This window comes from Solanum lycopersicum, chromosome 11, assembly GCF_036512215.1.
Source record: "Solanum lycopersicum chromosome 11, SLM_r2.1".
Lineage (NCBI taxonomy): Eukaryota > Viridiplantae > Streptophyta > Magnoliopsida > Solanales > Solanaceae > Solanum > Solanum lycopersicum.
Genome location: NC_090810.1, coordinates 14,125,136 through 14,143,230, shown reverse-complemented (window position 1 = coordinate 14,143,230; position 18,095 = coordinate 14,125,136).

Here is an 18,095-nt window from a genome sequence, read left to right as displayed (position 1 = left end):
AAATTTTCATAAAAGTCACAACTTTTCATAAAAGGGGAAGGCTAATTCTCTCTCTCTCTCTCTCTCTCTCTCTCTCTCTCTCTATATATATATATATATATATATATATATATATATATATATCTGAAGGTTATGATTATACTTTTATCAAATTATAAATTTAAAATAAAATTAACTTAAGTTTATATGAATAATCATATATACAAAAACTGAATTATAAACGTCAACTTTAAAATCTAAAATTAATATTATAGAAATATTACATAAAAAATAATTAAGGATACTAAAAACTTAATTAAAGAACATGTAGTAATTTATAAATGTTAAATAAAATTTTGTATAATGAAAATAAAAAAATAAAAAAAGTAAAATTGAGCATTTGAGTTACTGAATTTATTTCACTTTTAAACTTTTGTATGCTTTTGAGTTAGTCTTCTGCTTGTAGCCAGCCAAGATGAGGCTTCATTTGGGGATCAATAATGATTCTTGAGTGTCAGTCGCGTCCAAGGTGTAGACTCTGATCTTGAAAATATGAGGATACAACGCATAGAGCTTTCTTCTTTCAAATTTTATCGAGATTATTTCTTGTTCTTAAATATTGGATCAATTTAATTTACTTGAACTTATCCTCTTGAATCTGATTTGTAGGCTGAAAATGAAGATAATAGAAACTCAAGTAACTGAATATGGTAGTCAATCATTTGATGCATATGCAACTATTATAGCACCTAACTATTCAGGTCGAGTAAGATTATACGAACATGAGGTTACTGTTAAAATATAATAGGTATATACAATTCTACAACATAGAAATAGTTTATAGCCTCTTATTTTGTAAGGAATTGTAATATAGTGTCTATGAATAAGGTTCTCTATGTAATGATTGATGAAAATTGAACTTATCAATTACTTTTCAATAATTCAATTCCAATGTAAATAACACATTACTGTAGAAGTTGATGTACTATATAAATTCAAACAAATTTATTATGTATCCTCATATCGATAGGGTCGATATTCTTGTACTTCTATCAATCTTCTAATGTTATAGTATCAGCGTTTTCCATCCAGTTTCTCATCAACATGAAAATAGTATGCATGTTGATCATGTATCTCTATATCGATATGGTCGATGTAATTCTTGTCTGGATTTGAATCAACGAGGACAATATTGTCAAGGCATCGACAAACTCATTTTGAGCTCGAAGGACATGTTTGAATCAATTCTTATGAATCTCCTACTCAACTCTTTTATGCAATTCAGATAAGGCGTGATCTTGAAATTCTTAGTGGTCCATTCTCCTTGCACCTGGTGAACCAAAAAGTTAGAATCTCATATCACCAAAAGTTCTTTGATGTTCATGTCGATGGTCATCCTGAGTTCGAGATTACAAGCTTCATATTCCGCCATGTTATTGGTACAGTATAACATAATCTTAGTTGAGATTGGGTAATACTAGCCTGTTTCCGAAATTAAGACTGAACATATTCCAACTCCAATAAAGTCTGATGCTCCATCAAATAACATCCTCCATCCATTATATGACTTTGATATATCTTCTCTTACAAACAAAACCTCTTCATCAAAGAAGTAGTTTGTGAGCGGTTTGTAATCCCGGTACACCGGGTTTCTTGCGAAGTGATCAGCTAGGGCTTGTCATTTGATAGTCTTTTGTGTCACGTACACGATATCAAACTCACTCAACAAAATTTTCAACTTTGCCAGCTTACCTGTAGGAATGGGTTTCTGAAGGTTGTACTTGAGTGGATCCATTCTTGAGATCAAGTTCGTGGTGTATGCTGACAAGTAATGCCTAAATTTTTGTGCGATCTAAGTTAAAGCGCAACATGTTCATTTTATCTTGCCTTGCATGGTGTAAACTTCTTGCTCAAATAGTAAATTGCTTGCTCTCTTCTACCTCTTCAAAATACATGTCTTATTATGCTGCCCCAATACACATCCAAATGCATTATCCATGATAGATAGATACAATAACAAAGGCTTTCCCAGCTCTGGTGGGACCAATACTGGTAGATTGGATATTCTTTGATTTTATCGAAAGCATTTTGGCATTCCCCTGCCCATTTTGTGGCAACATCCTTCTTCAGTAAATTGAATATGGACTCACACTTTGTTGGATTCAACTTCAAATTATACTTATGCAACCTTCCAAAGAACTTTCGTAAATAATCCAGGTGGTCTAAACTTCTTTTGGAATTGATAACGACATCATACACATACACTTCAATTTCCTTATGGATTATATCGTGAAAAAGGATAGTTATGATCTTCATGTAGGTTGCACAAGCATTTTTTAGAACAAATGGCATTACTATGTAGCAATACACTCCCCATAGAGTGATAAATATGTTCTTTTCTGCATTATTGTCATCCATCAAGATTTGGTGATATCTTGTAAAGCAATCGACAAATGATTGCAACTCGTATTTTACACAACAAACCGATGAGTATATGAATATTTGGAAGAGGGAAATCATCCTTAGGACTGAACTTGTTAAAATCTCGATAGTCCACGTATATTCTGATATTTCCATCCCTTTTTGGAACAAGCACAATCTTAACTAACCATGTGGGGTAATTTATAACCCTCACAATGTTTGCCTCAATTTACTTAGTTACGAGCTCCTTGATTTTTAAACTCAAATCTGGATTGAATTTTCTTGTCTTTTGCTAACAGGTAGACAAGTACGTGGGATCAGTCGGTAATTTGTACGAGACAATATCAGTGCTTTATCCTGGCATGTCATTATAAAACAAAGTAAATACGTCAACATATTGCTTAAGAAACTCTATTAACTCTTGCTTTCTTTCAGTCTCCAAATGTATGTTGACTCGTGTCTCCTTCATGATTTTCTCATCTCCTAAGTTGGGAACCTCAATTTCATCCATATGTCTGACTTTCAACCTGCTCGATCTCTTGTTGTATATTTTCAGGCATCCTGCTTTTATCATACTCTTCATCATTTTGTTTATCACTTTCACCATGCTCGGTAGATTTGTGACATGTCATAACCATTGAACGAGGATTTTTATTAATATGAGTGCTAAAAAGTGCAAAAGGTAAGACATGTCATAACCATTGAACGAGGATTTTAATTAATATGAGTGCTAAAAAGTGCAAAAGGTAAGTAAAAATAAATATATATTTACAATGACGAGAAAATTTCTAAGGAAAGTAAATATCTTTATTTCAAAGCATTATTACTTTTAGAAGAGGCAAACAACAAAAGATTAGGCATGATTCAAGCCTCAATTTGATCATGGGAATTTTAAAATTAAGACTACTTTCCTACAATAAATTCTCCAAGATTTCTCCAGGTTTGGCATCACGAATGGTCAACTTGTTGAGCTTTATCTCTTCTTATTCCTTCTACAATGTCATCAACGCTAGCCTGATTTGGAATCAAAGTTTTTTTGTGATACGAAGATTGTATGGCTTTCCCCCGGTGGTCTCCTCCCCAGGAAGACTCATGTCCGAGTTCGTTGGTGCCTCTCTAGTGCTTCAACTAGATCAGCTCGACTATGTCATTGGACTTGGGTCCAAGTCCACTCTTACGTTGATATCCATACTTCTACATCTCTAACGCAACCATTTTTGCTGCACTTGAAAATTTTGCATTACTTCTCTTTGCTTCCTTACCGAACCTTACAACTTGCATAGTTTCCTAAGTGTAAAAAGGGGCTTCGTCTAACTCGTCAGCGACTGGATAGAATTAACAGAAAGGATGGGATGAAGAAACTCTCCGTGGATAGTAACTTCTGTGCGACCCCACTCAGGTTTTACACATGGGTGAAGTGTGGAAGGAACCACTCTTGCCATGTGAACCTATGGTCTTCACAATAATATGTTGTAGTTGGATGATACATCCATCACTTGAAATAAGATGAGAATTCAGTATGCCCCACCTACAATGTGAGATAGATCTCTTCAATAACACTTTTTTATGCTCCATCAAAAGCTCTAACTTTCACACGACTTTCCCTTATCTCCCCCATACTAACATCTAAGTCCCTTAGTGTGGTAAAAATATATATGTTGCTTCCAGAACCACCATCAATTAGAACTCGAGTCACAATCTTTTTCTCTCTTTTTCGATGATTCCTCTCTGTCTTTTCCATGATCTTTCTGAGAACCAAATGGTTCCCTTTTATAGCCAGTTTGTGCTTCAATAGTTGAAAATTTAAAATCTTGAAAAATCCCCAATCTTAGAGTAAAGAGCAAAGCAATGAAAAAGAAGAAAAAAACTTTGAAAATCTCAATATTTTGGATTGATTTAAATGGGTGAATGATAGATGGGTGAAGGAACCGTCAGACTTGACATTTTTCCAGCGGCACATAGCCATTTCTGACGAAAAGGTGGGGTATCACGTGGGGCGTTTGATGGGAGAGGATGTCTCGAGGCAGCCATAGAGAAAGCTAGTTAGGTAGCGTGAGGGAAAAGGTGGGCGGCGCCTGGGTCTATGGATAAAACATTCTAAGAAAGAAGGTGGGGGAGTAGGTTGAAGCATCATTTTGGGAAAGAGGAAGTGCGTGATTTCTGGGTAAAAGACAAAGCATATGGGGCTACAGAGTCTATTTTTGGAAGGTCGAAAAGTCTTGGCTATATTTGGGTCGACTGGTCGTTTGAATTAAAATAGAGGGCTGAGATTAAAAGTTAAAGAAGCACAATTATACACAGATTAACCGGTTAAGGGGACTTGGATTGCCAAAATTGCTCAAATTCAATTCATTTAAATTATAACCTCTTCTTTATTAAATTTTCATAATTTATTAGATTAAAAAATAATTATTTTTTCAAGATTTGCTTATTTGATAAAATTAGTCATTCTTAAAATTAAATTAATATTAATTCTTAATTAATGGTTTTACATGATCTTTTCTAACAAATAATAATGGACGGAGGGAGTAACAATTAACATATTATGTATATTATCTTATAGCACATAATACAATTGTGTGGATGTATTGTGTGGATACTCCTTTTACAACAATTCAGAAATACTTTCAATTTTTTTTATTGTCTCATCATTTTTCAAAAAAAGAGTAAAAAATAGTATCAAAGAGTCATTGAACTTATCTCATTTTTTCAAAAAAAAAAGAAGTAAAAGTTAATTACGGTAATACTAGCAATCCTTTTAGAAAAATGTAAAACTCAAATATGTAAAGAAAATCATAACATATTTGAGTCTATCATGTAATGAATATATGAAGAAAATACACCTTCTGTCTCATATTATATGTTGCTCCTTTCTAAAAATAGTTGGATTATAATATATGTCGTTTTATAAAATTTATACATGTTACCCATTATACCCTTGATAGATTAATTAATTAATCTTGAAAATGCATATACTTTGGCTAACCTAAAAAATCTATACGTAATTAATTTTATTGAGAGAGTACTTCATTCATTCATTAAATATTTTCTTTATTCAGTACTTATTCTATAAAATCTGATTTTGAATAAAAAATATCAACAAATTAAAAATAAAAGATGAAAATGGAGGTTACAACTAGATGAATCATCTCTAATTTAGTTAAACATGAATTAATGATCCTGATGACTCTTTATTTACGTTATCATAATTTAAGTTTTCTATGAACACAAAAAATAAAATGGTGGTTACAACTACATGAATCATCTCTAATCTTTTACTGTTTAGTTTAAAAATTTATATATAAATATAAAAAAAATTACACAAAATATATAGAAAAATTGAGGTGGGAAAAACTTATTTTAATTTTTTTTGGATCTATTGGTAAAAAGATTTGGCTTCAAAAATAAACTTTAAATTAAATAGTCATCCAAATGCATTGATATTTTTGAATTCTAACATTTTATCATTTAATACAAAGTTCATAAGCAAACATTAAATAAGAGCGCAAATGTAAAATTACTTTATTTCTTAATGTAAGTGCAAATGGAAGAGATGATATATAATATGGGACGGAGGAAGTAATTGATGTTATATAAATAAGTATCAATGTTAAAAAAGAATAAGAAAATTGGATGAAAATAGTATGTGTATTATTTTCTTTACACTCGCTCTTGCTTCTCTCTTTATTACAAGAAGAGGGGTGTACATAGAGTTGTATATACTTTGGTAGAAGTTTGGTTTATGAATATCTAATTGTCATGTATATAATTTGATTATCAAGAATATCATATGGTTAACTAGTTGACAACATTTAATATATTGTGTGTGTATATTCATCTTATAACACATAATATATTGTGTGGACATTTATTTTACACAATTGAGATGTTATTTCAACTTTGTTTTGTGCCTTATATTTTTTTAAAAAAAAAATTAGATATGGTATCAGAGCCTTATTGATCTTTTCTCTTCTTTTAAAAATAGTTGAAAAATTATGATAATATTGACTTTCCTTTTACAAAACATAAAACTCAAAAATGACTAAAAGTCATAGTTGATGTAAATAATGAAATGTGAATATCATATATCAAATTCACACTTCATGACTTTAAAAGATTTAAGTATAACTTGGGGGATCTAATTATGACTTTAAAGATCTCTTTCATGACTTTGAAGGATTAAGAATATTCTTATTTTCTATATATAGTCATCTTATATTAGATACAAATGCATTGAAATATTGAAAGATTAGAAGAAAAATATTTCTAGTCTTTCTCTCTATTTCTTTGTTATTAAATTTCTGATAAGTTGTTTTATAACACCTTATCAGCACGAAGTTTCTTATAAGGTATGTGTCAGCGATATAACTATTTTTATTTTGATATTCTAAGCATAAGTATACAATAGAATATTTTCAATTTATATGTTCTCTAAATAATATAAGATGGTAGTAAATTTTATTAATTAATGAAAATAAAATTTCTTAGTAAAAGAATACTACCTATAATATTCTTAACTTTCAATGGTTAAAAGTTTATTATTTTAATCTAATTTGACTATTTTTATGATAGTTTTTCAACATGTCAATTTTGTCAAAAATTGGGGCTCGTGACACTTGATATTTTTGGCAAACATTATTTATCATAGATACTCGATGCTGAAATTCACATAGACGCTAAAGGTATTGGTACCACCATTAATAAGGATAATGCAACATTGAGTCAGAACAAAACAAAGGCTTTGATTTTTCTTCATCATCGTTTGGATGAAGGATTAAAGGCGGAATATTTGACAGTGAAATATCCACTTGAATTGTGGACTGGTTTAAAGGAAAGGTATGACCACCTTAAGTCAACGGTATTCATTATGAATGGACACACTTACGATTTCAGAACTTTAAAATGATATGTGAATATAATTCTGTTGTTTTTGAATTAAATTCCCAATTAAAATTATGTGAAAAAATATAACAAATGAGAATATATTAGAAAAGACGCCTATTACTTTTCATGCCTCAAATCTGGTGTTACAACAACAATACTATGAAAGGGGATTTAAAAAGTATTCTAATTTAATCTCATGTCTTCTTGTGGTTGAACAACATAATACCTTTTTGTTGAAAAATCATGAAGTTTGTCCCACTGGAACTGCTCCTTTACCGAAAGCAAATGTGGTAGAAGCACATGACCAGTCTGAAACAAGACAAAATAAAAATCGAGGCCATAATAATTTGCGTGAACGTGACAATGACAGAAAACTAATATAATATTCATTGTGGTAGTGGTCATTATAATAGAGAGAACAATATGGGTTCTCAAAGTAATACTTTAAGAGGCAACTGTCATTGTTGTGACATAAATGACCATTGAAAGAATGAATGTCGGATGCTTGAGCATTTTGTCAAACATTATCAAAATTTCTTTAAAAGAAAGGCAAATAGAGGTGGTACATCTTCTTCTAATACTCGAGTGGAATCACACTTGACATTTGAAAATAATATTGAGGAAGAACCTTCGCAAATGTACAATGATAATATTGAAGCAAATTTGACTTTGAAGAATGATGATTTTAATAACTTCAATGATATTACTCGTTTGGAGGTTGAAGACTTCTTTGGAGATCGTAACTGAAGTTTGATGTTATTTTATGATATACAATATGTTGTTGTTTTTGTGTGCTTTTAATTATCATTTTTTATGTCACTTTTATTTTAAAAGTAAAATACTATAAAGACCTAAGTTTTCTTGCAATGTTGATAGTTATCTTATCTCTTATGATGTACTTTTAATTTATGAGAAGATAAATAAAAATTTTCAATTTTCAATTAGATCCAAGATGAGTAATGGAGATATTTGTCTTTTGGATAGTGCTACAACTCATACTATAATAAGAGAAAAATAAATATTTCTCTCATTTAAATATGAAAGGGGTCAATGTTAATACAATATCCGTTAGTACTAAAATAATTGAGGGCTCTGGAAAAATATCATTGTTACTACCTGGGGGAACAATATTGTCTATTAATAATGTTTTGTATTGTAATAAGTCTCAAAGAAACTTGTTAAGTTGCAAGGCTATTCACCAAAATGACTGTTATATTGAGACTGCTAATGAAGTAAATGTTGAATACCTTTATATTACTACAATGAAAGAGGAAAAAAAATTTGTGCATGAAAAATTATCTGCACTTTCTTCTTGGTTGTACCACACAAGTATTGATGTGGTTGAATCACATGCCATGGTACATAAAATGTTTATTAATCATAATAATTTCATCATTTGGCATGACCGGTTGGGCCATCCTGATTATAATATGATGCGCAAAATTATTGAGAATTCACATGGGCATACTTTGAAGAATCAGAAAATTCTTCAATTTAAGGAATTCTTTTGTGTTGTTTGTTCCCAAGAAAAACTGATTATTAAACCATCAACAACTAAGGTTGGGATTGAATGCCCTACATTTCTAGAACGTATACATGGTGATGTATGTGGACCAATTCACCTTTATGTGGACCATTTAAATATTTTATGGTTTTGATAGATGCATCTACAAGATGGTCATGTTTGTGCTTATTATCAACTCACAACATGATTTTTGCGAGATTGTTGGATCAAATTATTAGGTTAAGAGCACAATTTTTAGATTATACTATAAAGACAATTCGTCTTGATAATGTTGGTGAATTTACATCTCAATCCTTTAATGATTATTGTATGTCAATTGGAATAACAGTTGAACATCCAGTTGCTTATGTTCATACCCAAAATGGTATAGCAGAATCATTGATTAAACGTCTTCAGTTGATAGCTAGATCAAAATTAATGAGGACAAAACTCTCTTTCGGTATGAGGACATGCTATTTTGAATGCAGCAACACGTGTGCGCATAAGGCCAATCAATTTTCGTGATTTCTCCCTATTATAGTTGGTTTTTGAAAAAGAGTCAAATATTTTCCACCTTAAAATTTTTGAATGTGCGGTATATCTTTCAATTGCTCCACCATAACGCACAAAGATGGATCCCCAAAGAAGATTGAGAATATATGTTGGGTATGAATCTCTTTCAATTATAAAACATTTGGAACCTATGACTGTAGATTTATTTACATCAAGATTTGATGATTGTCATTTTGATGAATCTAAATACTCAATATTAGGGAGGAAACATAAGAAATTGAAAAAAGAGTATCACTATCTTATTTACATCCTTGAACAAATCAATTTGAATAAGAGGTTCAAAAGATGATTTATTTGCAAAATATTGCAAATCAACTGCCATATACATTTATTAACCTTCAAGGGTTACTAAATCTCATGTTTGAGTTGCAAATGCTTCAGTTCGAGTTGATATTCCGATAAAACAAACTGTTAATGCAAATGAGTCTAGACCACGTGTGAAACTTGGTTGACCAATTGGTTCTAAGGATAAAAATCATCCAAAAAAAAGGAAAAAATTATCATAATATGAAAGCGAGTGCTCATGGAGAGCCTCAAGACGTAACAAATGATGATACAACAGAAAATGTTGAAATATCTGAAAATAATGAAAATGAAAAGATCTCAATAAGTTATGTCTCGACTAAAAAAAGGTGAAACCGAAATGATATTGTGGTTGATAGCATTTTTTTATTATAATGTTGCTACTGAAATAATGCAACAAAATGAGGATCATGAACCAAAATCCGTCGATGAATGTAGACATAGAAATGATTGATCAAAATAGAAGGACGCAATTCAAGCAGAGTTGACTTCACTAGAAAAACGTGAAGTTTCTGTATCAATAATTTGACACCTGAAAGTGTCAAGCAATGGGAAATAAATGGGTCTTTGTGCGAAAACGAAATGAAAAAGGTGAAGTCGTAAGATATAAAGCACGACTTATGGCTCGGGGATTTTTGCAAAGGTCTGTCATTAACTATGTAGAAACATATTCTCCATTGATAGATGCAATTACCTTTTGGTATTTAATGAACTTAGAAATTCATAAAAATCTTGAAATGCACCTAATTGACGTGGTCACTGTCTATTTATATGGCTCATTGGACCACTATATTTTTATGAAAATTCTTAAAGGATACAAAATATCTGAAGCATACAATGGTTCTCGAGAAACTTGTTCAATAAAGTTTCAAAAATCTTTATACGAATTGAAAGTGTAAGAGAATATGGTATAATTGTCTTAGCGAAAATTTATTGAAAGAGGGATTTAAAAATGATCCGATTTGTCCTTGTGTCTTCATGAAAAGGTCTGGATTTAAATTTGTCATAATGGTTGTATTAAAGTTTTTAGTATTAACTTTTGATATTTTTTCAGGTTGTCTTTGAAGATCCAATTATTTTATGTGTCTAGTGTGAAAGCAAGTGATATATATATATATCATTATATTAAGCCGAAACCATGATTTAAATTTTATATATTTAACGTTTAATGATTTAGAACTAATATATATATATATATATATATATATATATATATATATATATATATATATATATATAAAGAGAATCTTTAGTCCGCTGACTTGGCATGCTTGAATGATGAGGAAATTTATTTATATATTTTCTCGGATTTTTTCCTATTTTTTTACATTAATGTCTTTTAACTAATTAGGACTCATACATAATAAGGCCCCATTGGTACGGAAGTAGTCTATCAAAGATTCGAAGCAAACCTCTGTTTATTACCAAAATTGATATTGTAATGTCAAACTTGGAGCTAATGAAGCCAAAGTTTGTGTGTGATGAAAATTATCAACTCCGTCCCAGAGGATATCTTTTTAGAAGAAAAAGTTAAACCAAGAAGCAGAAGATTTGATTGATGATTATAGATTTTCAAGCAGGATGCTGCTGGAATTGGTCAAATATCAGCAATATATTCGCAATGCAACAGGAAAGGAGAAAAAGAACGATGACAAGTTTCAATAGAACATAATTGGTTCATAATCCTCGGGGGAAGAAATTTGCTTCACCGGACAAAGGGAATTGCAAACACACACTTTCAACTCTTTTTTAGGTGAATTCAATTTCCTAATTTAAAATTGCCTAGATGAAAATTTTCAATTTCCTAATTAAATTGCACGGCTATTCCATAACTCGCGTCTTTTCATTTTTTAATAACAAATTGCATACAAATTGTGGCAAAGAGTTTTAATCACAAAGGAAAAGTAACAAACAGTAGTTAAGGTTTTCTCTTCTATGCATTTGTATGATTACAATAATTGAAATATATAATACTTTCTCCGTCCACTTTTATTTATTTTCTAAAGTTAAATTAAATTATATTTATTTGACATTTTAAATAAAAAATTCAGATATTCAAAAACTATACGAAAAGTACTATACATTGCAATTTTTTGCAGAGCAATATGATGAAAAAATATATTGTAAAATGTTTGTCAAAATTTTTATAGTTTTACGCTAAAATGAAAAGTAAGACAAATTTTGATAGTGGTCTGAATGAGTATATATAGTCAATTTAAATCTTATGAGTTTGAAATTTTGATTCTTTTATATTATTGGATTTCAATTAAATCAATAATTTGAAGAGTTGATAAATTTATTGAGATATATATAAAATTTGAATCAAAGTTATTGAGTTTACTCAAACTTAACCGAAAGTTTAACTTAGTTCCTAAATACACATGAAGAAATTTTACTGGACATGAAAAAGTTATTTATTTTTCTTAGTATTTGCTAGCTCTTTTATTGAACTTCATTTACCTTTTGTATCGACATAGTGTGTAGAAACAAATTGATCAGGAGTACATAGGTTTCCGCATAGTGCCTCCGTGAGTAGTCTATTGAAAATGTCTATTGATTATAGTAGTGATGGCCCCAAGATTTTAAGGTAACGTTTAATGGGTGCTCGAGCATCTAAAAAGGTCAATATAGTTTCGTCCCTAAATTATATATAGTGCTTTAAGATCAAGTGTTATTGCAAAATTTATTAAAATTTGCTTTTGCATATAATTGTTATTATTATTATTATTTTTAAAAAAATGTAACTTAATCTATATATTTTTGTACAAAAAAATCTACTATTCCTATTCATTTATACATAACACAAATAAGAGGCATAATACATATATTGGGTTTTAAATTTGGCTTCAAATTTTAATTTTGACCTCCAACTTTTACAATGCACAAACATACACCTTAGCTATCCAACTTTTGAATAAATAAACACATGAGTCTTTCATGGTACAATACATGTAGGACACCACGTAGGACAAAAAATGACATGTAGAATGACGTGTGTGTCTATTTGTTCAACATTATACAAGTTTAAGTGTCTATTTATGCACACCCAAAGTTAAAGGGCATAAATGTGATTCGAAGCCAAGTTAAAGGACATATTTATGTATTATATAGTTGAAGATGACTTATTTTTTAAGTGCATTTATCATGTTAATTATTTGCTTTCGTTGCTTTTCCTAGCGTTACTTTTTCTCATGGCTTTTTATATTCATGCCTTAGGATATAATAGTGGTGGTTAGTTAGATATAAGAGAAATTTTGTTGATTAATTATAATGATATTAATTTTTATTGACAGTTTTATATGTTATATCAAACGTAATTTGATTTAAATGCCTTACCTGTGACATTTCAATGGGCATATTTCCAATTCCATAGTATCATCGGTAATGGGTACTGTTTCGATAATTTACAAGTAGATATTACTAACAGTTTTGGCTTAGAAAGATTCATTAGAAAGGTTCTCAATTAACCTCATGCCACATGCATTTTTTAATTCCAATGTTACGTTTTGCTTGATTTTCACTAGCAAACAAAAATATAGCACTAAGATATTTCAATGAAAGAGTATACAAAATATTTTAAAACTTTTTTACCCGTTCACATGCTTGAGAACAAGAGTCGATACATTGCGTGTCATCGAGTGATAGAAAGCTTGAGAACAAGAATCGATACATTTTAAAATCACGCGTGTCATGTTGGGTTTTGTTTGCCCTAAATTTTTTTTTATCATAAATAGGTTTTTCTTTTAGGAAAAGATTTTGGATTGACTAATCCTTTTTCTGGTAGGAAAAGATTTAGGGCTCTATAAATAAATGAATGTTCCTTCTAACTTAATTAGCATTCAAAATGTAGTCTTAAAGGCTTTGAGAGTTTTGGTTAGAGGGAGAATTTGTGGGTCACAAGCTTGATACGTTATCACTTGTGTGAACCTCTCATGTATTCTGAGTGAATTGGTTGAGGTTGTTTCTCTTTGTATTTTGTACTCTCATATTTATAGTGGATAACTCATTTCCTTTGTGGACGTAGGTCGATTGACTGAACCACGTTAAATCTGTATGTCTTTTGGTATATTTCTCGTTGTCTTCTTACGTGGTCTTTCGAGGTTTGCTTTGCTAGCTTTCGCATTTACACCTGCTTATTTTCGATCCTAACATGTCATTGGGTGATAGAAAATATGATAAAGAAAGAAACTTTCATGGTTCTATGAGTCACCTTATAACTTATAATGCTTGATCAATTCTTTTTTTTGTCACGACCCAAATCGGGCCGCGACTGGCACCCACACTTACCCTCCTATGTGAGCAAACCAACCAATCTAAACCCTAACATTTCAATATAAAATATCAACAGAAAGTAATGCGGAAAACTTAAACTCATTAATAAAAACCAATTCAATAACTTCTAAAATTCAACATCTATTATTCCCCAAAATCTGGAAGTCATCACCACAAGAACATCTACTTCAAATTACTAAATCTAAGAGTATCTAAGAAGCTAAAAAAGGTAAAAGCTAGTCCATGTCGGAACTTCAAGGCATCAAGACATGAAGAGGAGGATCCAGTCCAAGCTAGAAGCATTAGCTCACCCTGATGTCCGGAGTAATGAAGACAGGCTAGAGTTGCTGTTGAGTTGAAGACGACGGCACGTTTGCTGCACTCCACAAATAAACAAGAAGAAAATGTAAAAGTAGGGGGTCAGTATAAACACAAGTACTGAGTAGGTATCATCGGCCAACTCAAAATAGAAAGCAATATATATCAAGTGATATCATAAATCCACTACAATACTCAACATGTAGCAACAACAAGTACAATAATCATCAATAAGTACCGCCAAGTTCATACATGAGGACTCACGCCTCAATACCATACTCATTTGGGAATTAGGTTCATTAGATTGAGTATATTAACATCTTTCAAGATTCATTATCTTTATTCCTCTTGTGTCGGTACGTGACACTCCGCTCCCTCATTATCTTTATTCCTCTTGTGTCGGTACGTGACACTCCGATCCCCTACTTCTATGTGTCGAAACGTGACACTCCGATCCCCTAATTCTACGTGTCGGTTCGTGACACCCGATCCCCTAAATCTACGTATCGGTTCGTGACACCCGATCCCCTAAATTTACGTGTCGGTTCGTGACACCCGATCTCCTAAATCTACGTGTCGGTTCGTGACACCCGATCCCCTAATCTCATTCTATCAATTCATCAAGCCTTCTCTCTTACCAAGGCATCATCAATCTCATTACTTTAGTTCATCAAGCCTTCTTTTATACCAAGGCATCATCATTAACAAGAGATTAGGTTTTTATCAAGATTTGGGATTCAATAGCTTCATCATGCTTATTTTATCACAATCATATAATCACATTCATGCAAGCATACAATTAAGCATATAGCAGGGTTTACAATACTACCAATACATATCATTCGCTATTAAGAGTTTACTACGAATAGCATAAAAACCATAACCTACCTCCACCGAAGATTCGTGATCAAGCAAGCAATTTCCCAAGCTTTGTTTCTCTTCGTTTCTCCTCTTTCTCGTTCGACTCTCTCTCTCTTTCTCTTTGTTCTTTCTATTTTCTTTATTCAAACCCTCTTTATTTTACCCTAATTAGCATATAATTAAGAATAAAAGATGGCAATAATAACCACTAATTAACTTAAGGTTACCTCTTTTAACCCCCAAGTAATTAGACTTATTAACATTAACCCACTAACTTTATAATTAAAGCAGGAATAGTCAAAAACGTCCCTCAAAACAATTAAGGAAATCCGACCCAGACTGAGATTACGCAGTTTGTGATAGACCGTCGTGCTTGCGACAATCCGTCCTGCTTCCCCGTCACAGAGTTCAGAGGCTCAATTTCCCTGAAGAGTCTGTGACGGTCCGTCGTGCCTACGACGGTCCGTCCCGCCATTCCGTTACGAAGTTCAGAGAGTCGATTTCAGTACCCAAATTTCAGAATTTTTAAGTGTTTTGAAACGAGACCCTGCGACGGTCCGTCGTGCTCATGACGGTCCGTCGCGGGGTCCGTCGTCTCTGCCAGTTTTCCAGAAATAAAATCTGCTGCTCAAAACGACTAAACAGGTCGTTACAATAGATACCAATTTACCCATCGTTCGTCCTCGAACGATCACAAGAAGAAAAACAAGGGCGAGAAGGAGTACCTGAATCTGTAAACAGGTGTGGGTATCTTTCTTGCATATCAGCCTCTTTCTCCCAAGTGGCTTCTTCAACCGGTCGATTCTTCCATTGAACTTTGATGGATGCAATCTCCCTCGACCTCAACTTGCGGACTTCTCTATCTAAGATAGCAACAGGTTCCTCCTCATAAGACAAGTTCTCATCAAGCAAAACTGAATCCCAACGGATAATGTAGTTTCCATCCCCATGATATCTTTTCAACATAGACACATGAAATACCGGATGCACTCCGGACAGCCCTGGAGGCAAGGCTAACTCATAAGCCACCTCCCCTACTCGCTTAAGCACTTCAAAGGGACCAATATACCTTGGGCTTAGTTTACCTTTTTTACCAAACCGCATCACCCCTTTCATGGGTGAAACCTTCAGCAAGACTTGTTCGCCCTCCATGAACTCTAAGTCTCTAACCTTTCGATCTGCATATTCTTTTTGCCTACTTTGCGCCGCTAGAAGCTTTTCTTGAATAGATTTCACTTTCTCTAATGAATCCCTCAAAAGTTCAGTACCCCAAGGTCTAACCTCAAATGCATCAAACCACCCAATGGGAGACCTACATCTCCTACCATACAATGCTTCAAATGGGGCCATGTCGATACTTGAGTGATAACTATTATTGTATGAAAATTCTGCTAAGGGTAAGAAGTTATCCGAATGACCACCAAATTCTATCACACATGCACGAAGCATATCCTCCAATACTTGAATCGTTCGCTCAGACTGACCATCGGTCTGAGGATGGAATGCGGTACTAAGGTCCAACCTAGTACCCAATTCAGCATGCAATGTTTTCCAAAACTTAGAAGTAAACTGCGTACCTCTATCTGATATAATGGAGAGTGGAACTCCATGCAATCGAATGATTTCTGAGATATAGATTTTGGCTAACTTCTCGGCATTGTAAGTCACCTTGACCGGAATGAAATGAGCAGATTTAGTTAACTTATCAACAATCACCCAAATAGAGTCATACTTACCCATTATCTTTAGAAGACCAACCACAAAATCCATTGCAATTCTCTCCCACTTCCATTCAGGAATGGGCATTCTCTGAAGTGTTCCTCCGGGCCTCTGGTGTTCATACTTTACTTGTTGACACTTTGGACACTTGGCAATAAAATCAACAATATCACGCTTCATTTTACCCCACCAAAAGTGTTGCTTTAGGTCACGGTACATCTTGGTTGCACCCGGATGTATAGAATACCTTGAACTATGAGCCTTTGTCAGAATAGTGTTGATCAAATCATCGACGCGGGGTACACATACCCTTCCCTTAATCCTCAAAACACCTTCCTCATCGATTGTTGCTTCTTTAGCCTATCCTTGAAACACTTTATCTCGCATCTGGATCAATTTCTCATCATTAAACTGCTTTCCTTTAATCTTGTCAAGGAAGGAAGATCTTGCCTCCACACAAGCTAAAAATCCTCCTTTCTCATTTACTTCTAATCTCATAAGGTCGTTAGCCAGAATCTGAACTTCTCTAGCCAATGGGCGTCTAGAAACTTGCAAGTGAGCTAGACTTCCCATGCTCCCCGCCTTTCTACTTAAAGCATCTGCCACAACATTCGCTTTTCCCGGATGATACAAAATAGTGATGTCGTAGTCCTTCAGTAGTTTCATCCATCTCCTCTGTCTCAAGTTCAAATCCTTCTGAGTAAAAACATACTGTAGGCTACGATGATCCGTATAGACCTCACACTTAACCCCATATAGATAGTGTCTCCATTGCTTTAATGCAAACACTACCGCGACCAATTCCAAATCATGGGTCGGATAGTTACGTTCATGCACCTTTAATTGCCTTGAAGCATAAGCAATCACATTCTTCTCTTGCATTAGCACTGCACCCAAACTAGAATAGGATGCATCACAATAAACAATGAAGTTCTTACCCTCTACTGGCAAGGTAAGGATAGGTGCGGTAGTCAACAAAGTCTTGAGCTTCTGAAAGATTTCCTCACATTCGTCCGACCATACAAATGGAACATTTTGCTTAGTCAAGTTCGTCAATTGGGAAGCAATAGAAGAGAATCTCTTGACAAATCGACGGTAGTAGCTAGCTAACCCAACAAAGCTCCTTATTTCGGACACATTAGTAGGTCTTACCCAATTCTTCACTGTCTCAATCTTAGAAGGATCCACCATCACCCCATCCTTAGACACCAAGTGTCCCAAGAAGGACACTGCATCTAGTCAAAACTCACACTTAGAGAAC